Source organism: Oncorhynchus keta, chromosome 30 (genome assembly GCF_023373465.1).
Source record: "Oncorhynchus keta strain PuntledgeMale-10-30-2019 chromosome 30, Oket_V2, whole genome shotgun sequence".
NCBI lineage: Eukaryota > Metazoa > Chordata > Actinopteri > Salmoniformes > Salmonidae > Oncorhynchus > Oncorhynchus keta.
In genome coordinates, this window is record NC_068450.1 from 23513753 (window position 1) to 23528654 (window position 14902).

Genomic DNA, 14902 nt, shown 5'->3' on the forward strand with positions numbered 1-14902 from the left:
TGAGTTCCTGTATGTTTCCTTCATCACACAATGTCTCGTTAGTCATGAGGCATACGCCCCCGCCACTCTTCTTACCAGAAAGATGTTTGTTTCTGTCGGCGCGATGCGTGGAGAAACCCGTTGGCTGCACCGCATCGGATAGCGTCTTGCCGGATTAAATGATATGACATGCAATTCTATAAAATAATTTATCCGTAATTAATATTACCTGATTGAGCTAATCATGTAAATGTAATTAACTAGAGAGTTGGGGCACCACGAAATAATATTTATAGAGCTGTTATCTTCTGAATAAACTCTTAAAGACCTAGTAATATTTTACATCAATAGCAGTCAATATTAATCGTCACCTTAATTCAGTCTCATCTGAAAGTTGTAAATTCTTGGTTATCTTCACAAACCCTGGCTAACATGTTGAACTACCAATACAAAACTGGGTTTAATTATTTATTTACTAAATACCTAACTAATCACACAAAATTACACATACACATAATTAATCATAACTTGATTACAAATTACGTCAAAAAGGAAAACGTCCCTAGCAGGCGGAACAGATATGATAGCTTGTTACACCAAAGAAAAGGGGCTGGGTTTGAGTGAAAGAGCGGGAAGACTGAGTAACAAAGGAAGAAGCTGTGCTATCATAAATACAGTATCTTATGCATTCTAAATTACCGCCCATTTGGAAAAGGAAAATGTAATAAATATTTACTCTGAGCTGCGCTTCAGTAGGTTGGTGGTAGATGGAAGGCCGTGTTGCCAAACCTAGTCCTTTGCCCTTTGAAGAATGTCTCTGGTGGTCAATTGGTAACGTCGTTGTGTGATAGACGGGATACTTTTCTTTTCCTTCCTACCCCTCGTTTGCAGCTGCTGTTGCCAACTCAACGGCTAGGAGGTATCACTTCTGTAGTGAATAAGAGTTCAAAGTGCATACTATTCGCAACCACAGCTCACGCTGATGTTGGCTTCGTTCTGTAGTTATTATCTGAACCATTCTGACATCGGACCGTCGTCCTCACATCCTCGGAACAGGAGGTTGTCGTCAAGGCTTTATACAGGAAGGGAGAGGAGGGCGTGTTTGAAAAGTTTTATAGCCCATGTCCCTTCACAGGGGCGGGCCTCTGATTGAGCAGAGCCCTACCTTATGAAAACCCAAATTTCACATTTTAGAAGCTAAAATCACATTTCATCCCATCACAAATAATTTCATATTCAAACATTTAAATTGAACAACAATTCCATGTGAATCCGATAACTCTGACGTGTAGAGTTAATGTCATCTTATCATTGATGAGAATGTCTCAGATGACAACCGAACTGACATCATATTCAATAAGTACCACCTCATATGTTCAATTGGTCGGATTACCAGAATATAGTTAATTTCCCCCACCTTCTGATGTTCCCAGAATCTTTATGTTAACCAAGGGGGTTGCAAATGTAACATCAGTAGGTTAGAGAGAGGAAAAGGGGGGAAGAGGTATTTATTACTGTCATAAACCTACTCCCAGGCCAACGTCATGACAACTGTAAATGATCTGAAATCTGCCTGTACAAGTGACCTTTTCCTCTATGCCGATGATTTTGCACAGTTTGTATCCCACAAAGACAGTGGTTGAGAAAGCCCTCAGTGCTGAACTTCTGAATGTCAGTAAATGGCTATATGACAATAAGCTGTCACTTCACCTTGGAAAAACAGATTCCATTTGTTCTGGCCCAAAGTGAGACTGAAGAAGTCCTCTGATTTTAAGGTGGTTGTAGGTGACTTAGTAATCACAGAAAAATAATGTTAATTATCTTGGATGTGTGCTAGATAAAATCTCACAGGGAGAGCATGTCATAAAAAGTTATCTCCAAATTGGACCATAAAAATAGGTTTCGAGCAAGAACCTCCAAGTATCTGGATAAGAATGCAGTGGTAGCATTGGCAGGGGCTCGAGTTCAGTGCCACTTTGACTATATTTGCTCTTCCTGGTATAATAGTGCCCCCAAGATCATAAAAAATAAACAGCAGACATCTTGGAACAAATTATTCAGGACTATTCTTAAAATTCCAGTACATAATCATCTTGACCATTCCTACTTTGATAGCCCCAGATGGCTCAAAGTGGAGGAGAGAGTCTCTCAGATTACATTGTGTCTTGTTCATAAGCTTGTCCACATTATGGTCCCCAAGGACCTATATGTACAGTGGGGCAAAAAAGTATTTTGTCAGCCACCAATTGTGCAAGTTCTCCCACTTATGAAAGAGGCTTGGAATTTTCATCATAGGTACACGTCAATTATGGCAGACTATTTTGGCCCATTCTTCCATGCAGATCTCCTCTAGAGTAGTGATGTTTTGGGGGTGTTGCTGGGCAACACGGACTTTCAACTCCCTCCAAAGATTTTCCATGGGGTTGAGATCTGGAGACTGGCTAGGCCACTCCAGGACCTTGAAATGCTTTTTACGAAGCCACTCCTTCGTTGCCCGGGTGGTGTGTTTGGGATCATTGTCATGCTGAAAGACCCAGCCACGTTTCATCTTCAATGCCCTTGCTGATGGAAAGAGGTTTTCACTCAAAATCTCACGATACATGGCCCCATTCATTCTTTCCTTTACACGGATCAGTCGACCTGGTCCCTTTTCAGAAAAACAGCCCCAAAGCATGATGTTTCCACCCCCATGCTTCACAGTAGGTATGGTGTTCTTTGGATGCAACTCAGCATTCTTTGTACTCCAAACACGACGAGTTGAGTTTTTACCAAAAAGTTATATTTTGGTTTCATCTGACCATATGACATTCTCCCAATCTTCTTCTGGATCATCCAAATGCTCTCTAGCAAACTTCAAACGGGCCTGGACATGTACTGGCTTAAGCAGGGGGACACGTCTGGCACTGCAGGATTTGAGTCCCTGGCGGCGTAGTGTGTTACTGATGGTAGGCTTTGTTATTTTGGTCCCAGCTCTCTGCAGGTCATTCACTAGGTCCCCCCGTGTGGTTCTGGGATTTTTGCTCACCGTTCTTGTGATCATTTTGACCCCACAGGGTGAGATCTTGCGTGGAGCCCCAGATCGAGGGAGATTATCAGTGGTCTTGTATGTCTTCCATTTCCTAATAATTGCTCCCACAGTTGATTTCTTCAAACCAAGCTGCTTACCTATTGCAGGTTCACTCTTCCCAGCCTGGTGCAGGTCTACAATTTTGTTTCTGGTGTCCTTTGACAGCTCTTTGGTCTTGCCCATAGTGAAGTTTGGATTTTGACTGTTTGAGGTTGTGGAGAGGTGTCATTTATACTGATAACAAGTTCAAACAGGTGCTATTAATACAGGTAACGAATGGAGGACAGAGGAGCCTCTTAAAGAAGAAGTTACAGGTGGGAGAACTTAAACAATTGTTGGTTGACTGAATACTTTTTTGCCCTACTGTAAATACTTTAACTTGGTCCGGGATAAGCATAAGTATTCCACTAGAAGGAGTAAAACTGACATTGTTCCTTTTAGATTTAATAGTGGTATGGGGAAAGAAGCATTTTTGTCCTCAGGTGCCATTCTTTGGAACAGTCTTCCAAAGAATTGGAAACTTATACCTTCAATTGGTAGTTTCAAGTTCTCACCCCAAAAATGGCTAAATAGTAGCATGTGTCAAAAGTGAGTTATAAGAATATAGTACGTGGCTGAGAAGGAAATGCCCAGGATAGCATATGGTCTGCCTTTTTGCTACCAATTGTGTATCATATTATGGTTATATTGTATATATTAGGGATTAACTGTTTTATTTTTTAAGGGTATATGAGACAAGGGAGATATACATGTCCATAGTTGTTTATTAGGAAATAGAACTGTACTATTTTGGCTATTTTATGAAACAAACAATCATTTTGTCTATCATTGTCTTTTGCCACTACAATTGCCCCCTAACCTTGCTGCATCCTCCTTACAAAAGGACCACAATGGAAATAAGCTTTTAAACTTTACTTTGTTTTCCTTGATGATTTCCTTAAATTGTACATGGAGGCGTCACCGGCTGGAGCACCCTTATGTATGATTTATAAAATAGTCTAATAAATGTAATCATTCAATCCACGAAACCAGTTACATCAGTACAACGGAGAAACAAAAGAAACACAGAAATAGACGATAGGCCTCTCTGCCTGCTTCTCTGTGTTTGAAAGCTACTATGAGTCAGGTTGAATGCAGTGGAATGCTAGAGGGCCATGGTGAATTCGAAAGCAGTTGTAAATAACCCAATGCAGGGGAGGGACAGGGGAACAAGTCATTACCATTAAAAATGCAGCCCTGGCAGAGAGCTAACTATACACATGAATGGATGAGTGTGAATACCAATTGTAAGACAGAAAGACAGGGCTCTGAAGTGCGGGGCCACATGTTGGCAACAAACCTGGTGTTTGGCAGGGTGTCAGACGTCAAGTGTTGGAGTATGTTAAGTCATACACACACGTGTGCATTTACAGTGCATTCGGAAAGTATTCTGACCCCTTGACATTTCCCACGTTTTGTTACCTTACAGCCTTATTTTAAAATTAATTAAATATGTTTTTCCTCATCAGTCTACACAAAATACCCCAAAACGACAAAGCAAACCAGGTTTTTAGACATTTATGCAGAAAACCCTTTGCTATGAGATTCGGAATTTAGCTCAGGTGAATCCTGTTTCCATTGATCATCATTGAGATGTTTCTACAACTTGATTGGAGTCCACTTGTGGTAAATTCAATTGATTGGAAAGTCTCACACCTGTCTATATAAGGTTCCACAGTTGACAGCGTATGTCAGAGCAAAAACCAATCAATGAGGTTGAAGGAATTGTCCGTAGAGCTCCGAGACAGGATTGTGTCGAGACACAGATCTGGGGAAGGGTACCAAACAATTTCTGCAGCATTGAAGGTCCCCAAGAACACAGTGGCCTACATCATTGTCCTTGAGTGGCCCATCAGAGCCCGGATTTGAACCCGATGGAACATCTCTGAAGAAACCTGAAAATAGCTGTGCAGCAACGCTTGGGCCGAAGCTCTATCGGCTTGGATGGGGAGCAACCCCCCAAATACAGGCGTGCCAAGCTTGTAGCGTCATAACCAAGAAGACTTCAAAAAATGGCATGAAAAAAACAGTGTAATTTTAGTTTACGTAAACGTGACAAGACGAGAATTTCACATGAGACTAATGGACTAATCTGTTTTGTCCAATCATAAGCATCCATGGCTTTGCATCATATTCAACGCAATCCTCTCATATGCAGAATTAAGTCTTTCAGTTGCATGGTCTGATTGAGCCGATTTGCCCGGCTCTCACACAAAGCTCTCACACAAAGCTCCCAGGTGGTCACTTCAGTCACTCCTCAAACTTTTGAACTGATGGAAAGTCAGGACACATCAATTGTAACGAACCTAAACTGGGGCGGCAGGGTAGCCTAGTGGCTCGAGCGTTGGCCTAGTAACTGAAAAGTTGCAAGTTCAAATTGCTAAGCTGACAAGGTACAAATCTGTTGTTCTGCCCCTGAACAGGCAGTTAACCCACTATTCCTAGGCTGTCATTGAAAATAAGAATTTGTTCTTAATTGACTTGCCTAGTTAAATAAACTAGAAATAATAGTGTTCACCCTCTCTTACTTTCATCTAGGCTATTTTTGCTTTGATCACATTTTCCCATGCGCTCTGTTATCGGTGTTGCCGCTCTCACAGTCTGGAAATGCGAGGGCGGTCATGCCATTTGCTGAATATAAGGATTGCTGTAGTATTGCTGGAATTGTTGGAAAGCTCGGATTCTCCCCTTTTTAAGGAAATCACTGTAATTTACCCCCATCCTAATGTTAGGATGGGAAGAAAATGGCTGTATGTCTAAATTGTTTAACCTATAGCCAAGGCTTTGTAGCCTACAGTTGAAGTCGGAAGTTTACATACATCTTAGCAAAATACATTTAAACTCAGTTTTTCACAATTCCTGACATTTAATCCTGGTAACAATTACCTGTCTTAGGTCAGTTAGGATCACCACTTTATTTTAAGAATGTGAAATGTCAGAATAATAGTAGAGATAATTATTTATTTCAGCTTTTATTTCTTTCATCACATTCCCAGTGGGTCAGAAGTTTACATACACTCAATTAGTATTTGGTAGCATTTCCTTCAAATTGTTGAACTTGGGTCAAATGTTTTCGGTAGCCTTCCACAAGCTTCCCACAATATGTTGGGTGAATTTTGGCCAATTCCTCATGACAGAGCTGGTTTAACTGCCCAAAATGTTTCTATAGGACCGAGGGAGGGGCTTTGTGATGGCCACTCCAATACCTTGCCAATGTTGTCTTTAAGCCATTTTAGCACAACTTTGGAAGTATGCTTGGGGTCATTGTCCATCTGGAAGACCCATTTGCAACAAAGCTTCAACTTCCTGACTGATGTCTTGAGATGTTGCTTCAATATATCCACATAATTTTCCAACCTCATGATGCCATCTATTTTGTGAAGTTCACCAGTCCCTCCTGCAGCAAAGCACCCTCACAACATGATGCTGCCACCCCTGTGGTTGGGATGGTGTTCTTCGGGTTGCAAGCCTCCCCCTTTTCCTCCAAACATAACGATGGTCATTATGGCCAAACAGATCTATTTTTGTTTCATCAGACCAGAGGACATTTATCCAAAAAGTACAATCTTTGTCCCCATGTGCAGGTGGTTTTGGAGCAGTGGCTTCTTCCTTGCTGAGCGGCCTTTCAGGTTATGTCAATATAGGACTTGTTTTACTGTGAATATAGATACTTTTGTACCTGTTTCCTCCAGCGTCTTGACAAGGTCCTTTGCTGTTGTTTTGGGATTGATTTGCAATTTTCGCACCAAAGTACGTTAATCTCTAGGAGACCGAACGCATCTCCTTCCTGAGCGGTGTGACGGCTGCGTGGTCCCATGGTGTTTATACTTGAGTACTATTGTTTGTACAGATGAACGTGGTACCTTCAGGCATATGGAAATTGCTCCCAAGGATGAACCTGATTGCTCCCAAGGATGAACCAAGGATGAACCTGAAGTCTTGGCTGATTTCTTTTGATTTTCCCACGATTTCAAGCAAAGAGGCACTGAGTTTGAAGGTAGGCCTTGAAATACATCCACAGGTACACCTCAAATTGACTCAAATTATGTTTATTAGCCTATCAGAAGCTTCTAAAGCCGTGACATAATTTTGTGGAATTTTCCAAGCTTTTTAAAGGCACAGTCTACTTACTGTATGTAAACTTCTGACCCACTGGAATTGTGATACAGTGAATTATAAGTGAAATCTGTCTGTAAAGAATTGTTGGAAAAATTACTTGTGTCATGCACAAAGTAGATGTCCTAACCGACTTGCCAAAACTATAGTTTATTGACTAGAAATTTGTGGAGTGGTTGAAAAACGTGTTTTCATGACTCCAACCTAAGTGTATGCACTTCCGACTTCAACTGTATATAGTAAATCATGGCTGGCATTGGTTACAATCTGCCATAATAGCAATGTGCCAGCTATACGAGGGATAGTAGGCCTAGTTGGACAAGGCTATCTGAATGTGCACATGATGGAATTTAAAGGCAAAAGTGTATTATTTCATGGGGAAAAATGCACTGACTAAAATGACTGTGACTAAAACTTAAACAAGTCATAACTAAAATTAAGAATGATGAAATTACTAATTTGGGACTAAGACGAAATGGTATTTTAGTCAGAAAGTCTAGGACTAAGACTAAATCTATAATAGCTGGGGTAAAAATGAACGCTGACACATATACACACACGCACAAGTGCACACACACACACACACACACACACACGCACACGCACACACACACACACACACACACACACACACACACACACACACACACACACACACACACACACACACACACACACACACACACACACAGTCATCCTATCTCACCCATTAAAGCCTAATGAAGACAGTATTGTGTGCCACTTATCAGAAAAGCAGGAACAGTTGCTTTCTCCAGCCCTCTCTCTTATTCTTATTCCAGCTGTATCTGTAGCTGAGACCCCATTACAGAGGAACATTCAGATAACTAAAACAAGAGAGAGTGGTTGGTTGCAGAGCCTTATTTCTCGAGGCCTGTTCTTTGAGAATGTCTTCTCTCCTTTGGTGAACACCAAGATCAGAGTGTGTGCATGTTGCTGTGATGTCAGGCGGTGAAGGATACTCATTTTCTTTCATTCCTGGAATCAACAGGGGTCTGACTGACTGCTACCCCTCAGATAGGAGGGTTATTGAAGTAGATGTGGCCTGTTGTTTCAATAGTAATCAAGGTGGAACATACCGGGTGGTCTATAAATAGCTTCAACTTTGCTTCTTTTGCTGCTAAGTTTTGAATTTCCATAAAATACAATATCCCAAAGGTCACCATATTCCAATCTCATAAACACATCATCTGTGATTGTCATTATAGCAACCATCACCGTCTAGGTTTCTCTCTTTTTATGATTCAGATGCATCCAATTATATCTAAATGGCACATTCAGCTGAAAACTACCTGAGAAAGAAACTAAAATAAATAGGACTGATGTCAAAGCTTGATTCCTTTTGTTTGTGGAATTAATGTCCGATGGAAAGTATGTGTTGAATATTTTCCAGATCCACTCCAGCCGATGTTTGGTAGATTGAGCCCAAGGCGGGTAGGTGAGAGCAGGAGTTACCCCACTCTCCCCTACATAAATAGCTTTTCAAAAGGACTTTGAGAAAGGTCACCATTGCTACATGGGGATAAGCTATTATTATATCTACATTGTTCGGTAGACAAGCCTACCCGATGAGCATGGGAGAATCTTTTTGTGATTTAATTTTTTGGCTGAGGAACTCCCCTGTGACCTGGCTGTAGAGAACATATACTGAATCGGACCGAAATCAAATGGATGTGATGACAAATCAAGTGAATGTGATGACAAATCCTTTGTGGTGATTGTAAGGATGCAGGGGTATTTGGCCAAGCAGGCAATCCTACAGCTGGAAAAGAAAAAGGGAGCAATGTACTTTGGTTGAATGAAGATAAAGATCTACCCAACATGACTGTCAAAATGACCAGAAATAGAGGTCTGTTCAGCAGGGAACATTCTCATTACTGATAAGTACGAACGTGATGACTTGTCCTTTTGCTAAAGTGCGGCTGAACTCATCGATTTGGCCTGAGGCTTTTCTGGTACTCATAAAAAAATACGATTAGCATCTTGGGGGTGTGGGAGACACTCTTATCCAGAGGAACTTATAGGAGCAGTTCACTTTATGTGCCTTGCTCAAGGGCACAATGACAGATTTTTCAACTAGTCGGCTCTGGGATTCAAACCAGCAATGTCTTTGATATTGGCCCAACGCTCCCTGTCACGTTGTTTTTTATTTTTTCATCTCGTACCCTGTCAGTTATTGTTGTTTGTTTCTCTTGAGTCACCATACCAACAACACTACCACATCCGCAAAATAGTCAGCATTAATCTAATAAAGATACATCAAGAAATCTGTCATTCATTTTGCAATTTTACATCTAGCTCAGGTGTTTTGTTCAATATTCCTCAATTTTGTAATACTGACTATAGTGGGATGGGATGCAAGTTGTCTTAATTCGCATTTTGTACAAAACAGATAGACTGGAGTGATCACTATCCAACAAGTGACACCATTCCATAAATGGCTCAGGGGCCAAGTGTTCGTTCAACATAACATCGGTGATGTGTTGTCTAATGTAAACTGGTCTGAGGCTGGACAGGTCTGTCTCACTGTCCGGGGTTTCTGCTGCTATGACTGGATAGAGCGTAATCAGCGCAGCTGTTTCTATGTGCATGATCATTCTCCCCAGGCATTACCATCCGTGTTAGAGGACAAGTGGGCATGATTGAAATCCAAATCCAACCCTAAAATATCCAAGGAATGTAGGAATGTATAACAGCTTCTCTAAATCTTGCATGTCTCTGTTTCGGAAGATACTGACTTTATGACCAAAACGATGCTATATACACTTTGAGGTCAATTGCTACACTAAATCAAATCAAATTTTACTGGTCTCATGCACATGGTTAGCAGATGTTAATGCAAGTGTAACGAAATGTTTTTGCTTCTAGTTCCAACAGTGCAGTAATATCTAACAAGTAATCTAACAATTCCCCAACAACTACCTAATACACACAAGTGTAAAGGGATAAAGAATATGTACATAAAGATATATGAATGAGTGATGGTACAGAACGGCATAGGCAAGATGCAGTAGATGCTATCGAGTACAGTATATACATATGAGATGAGTAATGTAGGGTATGTAAACATTATACTAAGTGGCATTGTTTAAAGTGGCTAGTGATACATTTTTTACATCGATTTCCATCAATTTCCATTTTTAAAGTGGCTGGAGTTGAGTCAGTATGTTGGCAGCAGCCACTCAATGTTAATGGTGGCTGTTTAACAGTCTGATGGCCTTGAGATAGAAGCTGTTTTTCAGTCTCTCGGTCCCTGCTTTGATGCACCTGTACTGACCTCGTCTTCTGGATGATAGCGGGGTGAACAGGCAATGGCTCAGGAGGTTGTTGTCCTTGATGATCTTTATTGCCTCCCTGTGACATCGGGTGGTGTAGGTGTCCTGGAGGGCAGGTAGTTTGCCCCCGGTGATGCGTTGTGCAGACCTCACTACCCTATGGAGAGCCTTACGGTTGTGGGCGGAGCAGTTGTCGTACCAGGCGGTGATACAGCCCGACAGGATGCTCTCGATTGTGCATCAGTAGAAGTTTGTGAGTGCTTTTGGTGACAAGCCGAATTTCTTCAGCCACCTGAGGTTGAAGAGGCGCTGCTGCGCCTTCTTCACAATGCTGTCTGTGTGGGTGGACCAATTCAGTTTGTCCGTGATGTGTACGCTGAGGAACTTAAAAGTTACTACCCTCTCCACTACTGTCCTGTCGATGTGGATAGGGGGGTGCTCCCTCTGCTGTTTCCTGAAGTCCACAGTCATCTCCTTTGTTTTGTTGATGTTGAGTGTGAGGTCATTTTCCTGACACCTCACTCCGAGGGCCCTCACCTCCTCCCTGTAGGCCATCTCATCGTTGTTGGTAATCAAGCCTACCACTGTAGTGTCGTCCGCAAACTTGATGATTGAGTTGGAGGCGTGCATGGCCACGCAGTCGTGGGTGAACAGGGAGTACAAGAGAGGGCCCAGAACGCACCCTTGTGGGGCCCCAGTGTTGAGGATCAGCGGGGTGGAGATGTTCTTACCTTCCCTCACCACCTGGGGGCAGAGCCTGTCAGGAAGTCCAGTACCCAGTTGCACAGGACAGGGTCGAGACCCAGGGTCTCGAGCTTGATGACGAGTATATACATAGCTGTGATGATAACTGACGAGAATTATTTTGGGAGATGATATGGCCGGCATTTGATTGTTAAGTAATTCTAGGTCGGGTGAGAAGAAGGACTTGAGTTCCTGTATGTTGTTATGATTACACCATAGGTCATGAAGGAAACACCCCCGCCCTCTTCCAGAGAGGTGTTAATCTCTGTCAGCGCGACGTATGAAGAAGCCCGGTGGCTGAACCGACCGACAACATATCCTGAGTGAGCCATGTTTCTGTGAAACAGAGAATGTTACAATCTCTGATGTCTCTCTGGAAGGCAACCCTTGCTCGAATTTCATCTACCTTGTTGTCAAGAGACTGGACAATGGCGAGTAGTATCCTCGGAAGAGGTGGGTGGTGTGCACACCTACGGAGCCTGACCATGAGGCCGCTCCGTCTGCCTCTTCTACGGCGATGTTGTTTTGGGTCGGTTTCTGTGATTAGATCCACTGTCCTGGGTGGTGGTACAAAGAAGATCCGCTTCGGGAAAGTTGTATTCCTGGTCATAATGTTGGAAAGTTGACGTCGCTCTTATATCCAATAGTTCCAATATTTCTTCCCGGCTGTATATAATAACACTTAGGATTTTCTGGTCTGACAATGTAAGCAATAACACATAAAAAACAAATACTGCATAGTTTCCGAAGAACTTAAAGTGAGGCGACCATCTCTGTAGGCGTCATCTTGCTGTTACCTAGAATCAATGTTTCTGACTAATATTGATGCCAAAAAGGCCATTTTCAACCTGAGAAGTAGTTTTTCGAGTTCAGCTGCCCTGTAAAATACAGCCCCAATATGGCTAATTGTAGCTAAGTACTTTGGCACCTGCACCAGTGTTTTTGGCCCCATAGCAGCCCCACTTTTCAGCCTGTTTGTGCTCGTTGACACGCCATTAGGAGAACTGACGGATAACTATTACATTTCTGTTGAAACAATAGAGTAAGACAGATAACCTCTCCCATACTGTTTCAACTCAGCAAGGAAGATCTGCATGCTGCTCATGTCCATTTCTCCAGCATTCAGCCACACACATGGTAAAGTGAATAAAGAGAATTCTAAATATGGTAGCACAGCATTCTCCAGAAAGTAAAACGAACACGAAAGGAGCAATCCCTCCAATGTTTTGGTTGCGTTTTGACTTCATTCTGATTTACATACAATCACAAATATATTTCAAGAATGTGTGAGAAAGTGGCAAGTTGAAGAACACATGAAGAGATACACTTGATTTGTAGTCATTATATGTTTATTAAATATCTCAACAGGCAGGCATATTGCTGAAATGCCTTGCATTACCACCAGTCTGGGTGGGACCACAGAAATGAATGAATAGAACAGGCTTGGAAGCGCTAACCCTGGCAATTTGACTGGTAAGCTCATGGGTACATTCAAAATGGCTGCCAGTCCACCCATTATGCCATCAATGTCTTGAATGGGGACGGCCGTTCTATTCATCCAATTTCTTTTGGTGGGACACTGTATAAGTCAGAGTATATTTGATATTGCCCATATAAATAAACTTGTGTCAATGCCAGGGGCAGAAGCAAGATAAAAAGACTGTGGCCTGGAACTTCCCAGCCTGCTGAGTGGCATCCTCCTAGACACAAAAGCCTTGGGCGAACAAAACCATTTGTTCTTTTTTTGGGTGGGCATTCAGCGCAAAGGCTTTCATTGACATGGCACTTAGAGAGGGAATTGAGTGCTGCTGGGCCAAAAGGAGGAAGAAGACATTTACCACCCTGACTCAATAACATTGACAGAACAGGCCAGTGTATGCTGGCTGCAGTAGGGCTTTTCCAACCCAGAAGTGATCCATAACTAAAGCTCATGTGGCAGTAAGTCTTATACCGCAGGCCAAGTAAGACGAGGTTAGATCCATGAGGGAATTCCAGTTTCAGCCGTCCAGGAGACAGGAGGCAACCTCAAACCTTGGAGGCAATGCCTGCTATCCAAAGAGTGGTGGGTTACAGCCGGGGCACAGAATTCTGTCTCTTAACTGAGCCATCTCTTAACCTTTTAGTCATAGCCATTTAACTCAAACTCTGCAATGGATATATTTTTTTAAATCCTCACCATAATGCTTACAAAGAACAGTGTTACAACTTCATTGAAGCATGTGGAAAACCTCCACACATTTTAACATACTTTATTGTCTTCTTTACATTCATAGTTCCTCCTCAGTCTGGTGTTATGAATCTCTGTTTATCCCTGGTAGTGTCAGAGAGAGAGGAGCTGAGGGTTGTTGATCCTCAGGGGCAGGTCCATGGTTGAGAGGCCAGGGTAGTGGTCAGGAGTCTCATGTACAGTTTGACCTGTGCCTTCCTGGGAGACATTTCCAAGCCAATAGCAGCAGAGCTACATGAGTCAGAGACCACAACAAGATACCAGGCTTCTCATGCACTCTAAATGGAGCTGGCAGGGCCGTGCACAGAACTTATGTGCTCCAACAAAAAAAAAGGGCACCTCAAATTGTTTTTCCTGCAACAGCGGTCATAGACTGAGCAATTATTACAAGAAGAGGGAAACACAATTTCAGTCCAAATAAAAGATTAGCCAGTCGGGTAGCCCTGTCCTGAAGATTAGCCAGCCGGGTAGCCCTGTCCTGAAGATTAGCCAGCCGGGTAGCCCTGTCCTGAAGATTAGCCAGCCGGGTAGCCCTGTCCTGAAGATTAGCCAGCCGGGTAGCCCTGTCCTGAAGATGAGCCAGCCGGCTAGCCCTGTCCTGAAGATGAGCCAGCCGGCTAGCCCTGTCCTGAAGATGAGCCAGCCGGGTAGCCCTGTCCTGAAGATGAGCCAGCCGGGTAGCCCTGTCCTGAAGATGAGCCAGCCGGGTAGCCCTGTCCTGAAGATGAGCCAGCCGGGTAGCCCTGTCCTGAAGATGAGCCAGCCGGGTAGCCCTGTCCTGAAGATTAGCCAGCCGGGTAGCCCTGTCCTGAAGATTAGCCAACCGGGTAGCCCTGTCCTGAAGATTAGCCAACCGGGTAGCCCTGTCCTGAAGATTAGCCAACCGGGTAGCCCTGTCCGGAAGATTAGCCAACCGGGTAGCCCTGTCCGGAAGATTAGCCAACCGGGTAGCCCTGTCCGGAAGATATGCCAACCGGGTAGCCCTGTCCGGAAGATTAGCCAACCGGGTAGCCCTGTCCGGAAGATATGCCAACTGGGTAGCCCTGTTCTGAAGATCAGTCTACCATTACTACTGTATATCCAACCAACTCCATTTGTTTCCACGATCATGTATCCCAGTGGTTTTCAAACTTTTTGACCCGCAACCCCCAAAAAGGAGTGGTACCAAACTTGCACAAGCTAACATGTGTGCACAATGTATCATGTCATTACAGCCATAAATGGTGATAAGCAACAGAAATAAACTGCATTTTTCACCTGAAAGACATCCACGTTAGCAGCCAATATCAACTAGGGATATATCACGTCACATCTCTGGAGTCCAGAGGAAGCAGAATCATATGGCCTAATTGTAGCAGAGGTTGTAGGATTGGATGGAAAGCATGTTCTGTCTGCACCTCACCATCACTTGAGGGCAGCCTTCCTGCAGAGTGCTTG